The sequence below is a fragment of the Pteropus vampyrus genome, unplaced genomic scaffold (assembly GCF_000151845.1).
Source record: "Pteropus vampyrus isolate Shadow unplaced genomic scaffold, Pvam_2.0 Scaffold20, whole genome shotgun sequence".
NCBI classification, from domain to species: Eukaryota; Metazoa; Chordata; class Mammalia; order Chiroptera; family Pteropodidae; genus Pteropus; species Pteropus vampyrus.
In genome coordinates this window covers 7,469,429-7,476,165 of record NW_011888801.1, presented here as the reverse complement: position 1 = coordinate 7,476,165, position 6,737 = coordinate 7,469,429, and positions in this window count along the sequence as shown.

The following is a 6,737-nucleotide window of genomic DNA, read 5'->3' as shown; positions in this document are numbered from 1 at the left end:
TGTAAATACAATTTTTTTACCTATTTTATATTTCTCTGTAAGAACTTCTGTTAATTTCTTGCAAAGCAGGTCTACTGGCAACCAATTACCTTAATTTTTGTTTGTCTGAGAAAATCTTTCTTCTTCATATTTAAAAGATCATTTCAAAGGATACAGAATTCTAGGTTGGAGGAGGAGTTCCCTCAACATTTTAAATATATCACTCCACTCTCTTCTCGCTTGTATAATTTCTATTGAGAATTTGGATACAATTATCTTTGTTCCTCTATAGATAATGTGTTATATTCCTCTGGCTTCTTCAGGATTTTTTTCTTACCTTTAATTGCCTGTATTTTGAAAATACTATGCTTAATAATTCTACTGGCATTTATCATTCTTGGTGTTTTCTGAGCTTTCAGGACCTGTGGTTAGGTGTCTGACATTAAGTTGGAGAAATTCTGTTATTCTTTTTTTTAAACTTTTCTTCTGTTCCTGTCTCTCCTTCTTCTGCTATTCCCATTTCATATATTACACCTTTTATAGCTTTTCTACAGTCCTCGGATATTCTGTTCTGTTCTGCTTCATTTCGTTTTTTTTTTTTGTTTTTTGTTTTGGTCATTATTCTCTTTAATTTTGTTTGTTTGTTTGTTTTTGTTTTAGAGGATTCTATTGACATTCCTTCTAGCACAGGGATTCTTTCCTCAGCCATGTCCAGTTTACTAGTTAGTCCATCAAAAGCATTCTTCATTTTTGGTTCAGTGCTTTATAACTCTATTTATTTTTGGTTCTTTCTTAGGGTTTTCATCTCTCTGCCTACACTGCCCAGCTGTTCTTGCATGCAATCTACTTTATCCATTAGCACCTTAAAAATGTTAATCATAGTTATTTTGAACTCATGGAGTGATAATTCCAACATATCTGCCAGGTGTGATTCTGTTACTTACTCTATCTCTTCAAATTGTATTTTTTGATTTTTGGTCTGCTATGTAATTTGTTTCTCAATAGCCAGACATGATGCACTGTGTAAAAAGAATGGCTAATAAAAGGTCTTTAATAATGTAGTGGTTTTGAATAGGTAGAAGGAAAGCATTCTATAGATCTATGAATAGGTCTCAGGCTTTTAGTTAGCCTATGCCTCTGGACTGTAAATTTTATAATTTTATAAGTGTTTCTCAGTTTTTTCTCTCCCCCTCTTAGGTGGAACAGGATAGCTACAACAGCCAGAGTGGACTGGAACTGGGTATTTCCCTCCCCTCCTCAGGTGAGTTAGGCTCTAATAATATACCAGCAGGTTAGGTGCTAGTTAACCAATTTCCCCTGAGGGTAGTTCTTGTTAAGAGCAGAGCGCTCTACTGTATTTCAGAATAGTTTCTTTTCACCTCCCCCTGCAGGAAGCAAAAGGGAATTTATCTCCGCTATTTACTGTCAGAACCTAGCTGTGCTCCTGAGGCAATTTTCAGAATGTTGGGGGAAACCTCCTAGGTCAAGTTCCCCTGGAGTTTAAATCTCAGGCTTGTCCAAATTGCCTTCAGCAATTTGTCAATTACATTTCAGGTTTTCCTCTCCAGTGCTGGTTTCTGCAGAGTTTTCCACTTGTGAGTGTTTGCTCTGGCAATCTATGAGTTCCATATTTACCTTTCTGACTCTTCAGTCTTGGGAGCAGTGTTTTGCCTTGAGTCCTCCCCTCTCATGAATCTAAGAAGAGTTTAATTGTTCAGTCTGTTCAGTTTTTTATTTGCTATTAGGATGGAGGGAAAAACTTTCAAGCTCTTTACATGTGGAATCAGAAATCAGGTTTTTTTAATGCTATGCTATTTTTATGGTAAAAATTTATTTAAAAAATGAGAACAGTAAACGAAGTATAGCTAGAGCACAAAAAGAATATTGAGAAATTAAAATGTATTACGTTAGAATATTTATTCAAAATAAATTTAAAAAGCAGTATGGTTATTGTTGAAACTTAATGTACCTGTGATAGAAAAGTAAAGAACAAAAGAACGTAAACAACAAATGTCGTGAGAGCAAATATAAAAAGCAAAAGATTTGGAGGTTATATATAGGCAATTTAAGAAGTGAGTGGCAGGAATTTTTGCACGGATAAATTTAAAGAAGTAGTAGAAGAAAAATCTTCTGAAACGAAGATGGAGGATTGTGCTAACTCATTGGTATGAGAAATATATTAGCTTATGTTTCTTGATTAATGGTTATTAAGCATTAGACATTTGTTTCCTTTTAATCCCTTGGGTCAAACAGAGGCAGCAAATCTGAGTAAATCTTTCTACTTTTTAGACCTCGGTATTTTGGGGGGTAAATGTTTAAAGGCACAAATTGACAGTAGAAGTTCCAAAGCCCAAAATATATAAATATACACTTACAATTATATATATAAAACTGTATTTTGTCCATGTATGTACGTGTATATTTTTATAATTTCGAGTATCGTTTTATGAGCTTGCATTTTATAACAAATAGTGTAATCTATGGTTTTCAAATAATTTCAATTTTGTCTGTTCTTTTCCTTATTTGAGTTATGGTCAGTTAACATTGATTTAATTTTGTCATTTCTTTGCAATAGTTTAATATTCTATTGCCTAGATTCTAGTGAAAATTATATATTATGTATGCTAGAAGCATGTGAATATACACATACACACATATATGGAACAAAGCTATTACTTTTGTAATTCATATCTTCTGCAACTTAATATTTCTTTTTTTTCCCACAAAGTTTGTTTATCTATTTCATCTTGAATTTCTGCCAAGTTTTGCTAAGGACATTTCAAAGCTAGGTTGTTAAGTGGCTATAAGTTCAGTATTATATCTTCTTGGCAAAAGGGTACATTTTAATATATGAAATAGTCTTCTTTTTCACTTTAAATGCTTCTCAGATTGAAATCTATTTGGTCTATTATATGTACACATTAGTTTTTTATTCTTTTGCTTTGTATTAAAATATTAGAATTTTTTTCTGCAATAATATTTTTCTTTTTAAATACTCTGTATATTTTTAAATTGTCCAAAATAAACCTAAAGTATTTATATAATGTTTATTGTAATACAGTTTGACAGTATTTTTACATTACTAAATGATTTTAACCTTTTTCTATTTGCTGTGAGTCTTAATATATTTGGAAATATTTTGCTCTCTCATTTTGTGTTTCTAATTGCCATGCTTACTCTATACTTTTTTCCCCTCATATTTTGCCTCTGTTGGATTCAGTGCATTCATTTTCCTCTATTGCTTTAGAAGTTATACATTTCACTGCTTTTTTTTATGGTAGCCAGTTCATTTTAATGCTTAATTTCAAGCATATTTTCTACCATAGTGCAAAATAAGTAATAATTTCTACAGTACTGAAAAAAAACAAAAATATTACTTTACTTTTATTTCTATTTATATGCCTCTCACTACCCACTGTCATGTTTTGCTGCTTAAATTTTATTTTGGCCATTTTAGAAAAATCATTTTAAAATCACAATTCAATATTGGTATCCACTTTTGAGAGCAGATGGAAGCTTCTCTTGACTACTTTACTCAGGGCCAGTTAGATTATCTATAGATTTTCTATCTCAGGTATCCAAGGTCCATTATATTTTTGTATCATGTCAAGTTTTAGAGTCAACATTTAATTTTCTTTCTCTTTGCAGAATTTCAGACTTAGATTCAGAAGAACATTTTGCTTATATTGTCACTTAACCAATAACTCAAAATAATTCACAAGTCATACAGAATCCTCTAAGTTAAGAATGAAAAATATCTATGTTCATCAGACAATTAAGATGAATTTTTACAGACTATTTTTCATGAAATTAGTTGGAATGGAGTAGTTGGACACATAAAAATTGTGAAAAAGGTTAAAGTTGCTCTAGAAAAGTGATTTAAAAATGAGAAGATGTGATTCTTAAAAAGTACAATGTAGCTCAGATTTAAACACATACACAGATGGGAATTTTTTACTTTTTATAAACAAGTTATTTATAATGACTTCATTATCACACATATCATCTTCAGAAGAATTCATTATTAATGATTTTATTACCAGAGAGTGGGGATCCTCTCCTGGTGCGTTGTCCACGTTCTTGATGTCATGAACAAAGAATTGAGCACGACACCGAAAGTAGAAAAGAAAAGTATTATTAAAAGGGAAAGTACACTTCCAGAAGTGAAAGTGAGCCTGAGCAAGAGAAGTGTGGCTCAAAATGCCTGGTAACAAAGACTTCAGGGTTTTTATCCCTTTTTGCTGTGGGTGGTTACTTTTCTTAGAGGAGTGGGCTTCCTTGATTGACAATTAAGATTGACAGGACTCAGTGATTCATCATTTTGTGTTCTGTGCATGTTTGTTCCCAGAATTCAGTCTGTTATAATGATATTAATGAACTTCTGGGTATATGCATCATATTATAATGATTGTATAATGAGGCTCAGGTGAGTTGAAGGTCGTTGAGGTCTTCATTATGCAGGTGCAAGTGACTGGCTTAAACTGGTACCTAATTCTCAGCCTACTGGTTTCTTTATGAGAGTTAAAAAATGCCTTCTGGCTTGCTTAATTGTGGGCAGATTAGGGCGGACTCCTTCTAGGATAGGATGATCTCAGTGTCTTTGCAGGCAGACCTGAAACCCCCTAACTTTCCTACCTAGCTCTTTCCTAAGAGCCGTGGACCCCCTTATTATTGGTATAGATGTTGAGAGATGGGAGGTCTCTTCTTTCATATCTGCTTCCTGCTGAGAATGGCTGTAGTCCCTGTCTACTGGGGTTTCATGGAGCTCTTTCCCTTTCTGCCCCTATCAGGATGGGGTCTTGGGTTTCCTGCTGAAGTACCACCTCAGTCCCTAGACAAGGAAAAGAAGATACAAACTATTATTTAAATCATATATCTATTAATTTCTATTATTGATTTGCCTATTAAGTAAAGGAAAACAGGCTTGGTTAATATATTTCTTAAATAGTAAAAAAAGACCTTTGGCTTAAAGTTCCTCTCCCTTCAGACTCTAACAGCCCTGTCTGACAACACCATTTCTGCTAACAATGGGCTGATGACTCTTATCAATAGTCAGAGGATCTGAGTTGCCAGGGCAATTATCAGGATTTGAGGGAGAGGGCCTTTTTTCCAAAGAAAGGAAGGAAGAAAAATTTAACTAGATTTACTAAAAATATTAACTCTGCAAAAGATGTCCCATTTCATTTCCCGCTAAAAGATTAAGAATTTTAAAAGTGATGTACCATCTCAATTTCAGTAAAATGAATAATTTCAGTAAAAATTTCCAAATACTGGGAGTTCATATTTGTGTTACATATATAGAATTTATTAGTATAAATATAGTGATTTATGCTAGATGCTACAGTTTTTGTGGAGACAGATATGTAAATTGCCACTTTTACTCAGTTTTATGTTCTTTTTGTTATTGAACTCAAGGGGTTCATTTTGTCTTCATGCGTCAAAGCCAGAAGAGGTTTATTTAAGGTAATGGAGCCAAGCACAGAGACACAGGAGAGCTAGCACTCAAAGGCCTGGATCCCTGATGGCCTCTAGGGCAGGGGTCCTCAACCCCACCTGGGCCGTGAACCAGTATGGTCTATGGCCTGTTAGGAACCAGGCTGCACTGCAGGAGATGTGCAGTGGGGTAAGCTTTATCTGTATTTGCAGCCATTCCTCAGTGCTAGCATCACTGCCTCAGCTCCACCTCAGATCATCAGGCATTAGATTCTCATAGGAGACAGGTCCCTAGTGCCAAAAAGGTCGGGGATTGCTGCTCTAGGGGATAGGTTATACAGGAGAAAATTCATTAGTAGCTAAGGGAGTTGGGGTTGTGGGCTCTAGTGATCAGCTGGGGCTAGGATACGAGGCAGTTAATTATTGCATCAAGTCCTGATGTAAGTCATGGTGTCATTTCTCTGGTTTCAAAAGAATGCTGTTAGGGTCATTCCATCTTCATGGATGTGGAGCTGCAATATGCTATCCTTAGATTGACAGAATTCTGTTTCTGTGGTTAATAGACCTGAGGCTTTGCTCCTCAAACTGTTCAATGCTGACCTAAGGGCTTAATGATTAAGGGAGTGGTCATGCAGTAAGCAGAAGTATAAGGATAGAAAAAACAAATGAGCCCAAGGCCAAAATGAATCAAGAAGAAAGAAAAGAGAGTCATTTTAAAGAAGTGAAGATTTGCACAGTCACACAAACAATTATAAATGTGATCTTGAAGAATAAATTCACCATATAAAATTTTGAAGAAAAATAAAGATGTCTCACTCTTTCAGATATCAAAATATCATAAAACTATGATAATTAGCAAATATGATAAGAATATTTGATTTAATGAACAGAATTAAGAAACTGAAAAAAAAAACAAATTATATAAACACCAGGTCCACAGATTGTCAATTAAAGTATATCACTGATCATCGGGGGTAAAAGTTATGGAGTTACAATAGTAAACCTTGCAGTTATTGCACACCCAGAAACTACCTTGTGTATGCAGCAGACCACAATGAGATATCAATTCTGATAGCATAACAGTTGCATCAGAGAAAAATAAAATTTAAGAACCACTGATAATGAGTAATAAAATGGCATTTCAATTGAGTGAGTATATAACAGAAAGATAATCTAATAAATTATGTTGGGGTATTTAATTATCAACAATATTCACAGAGTTAAATTTAAGAATGGAAACATAAAAACCACCAAAATTAGAATATGAAAATAAAATTTTATCTGAATTTGGAGTTGTTACCATTTGGGGGCAATTTGAACTCTGG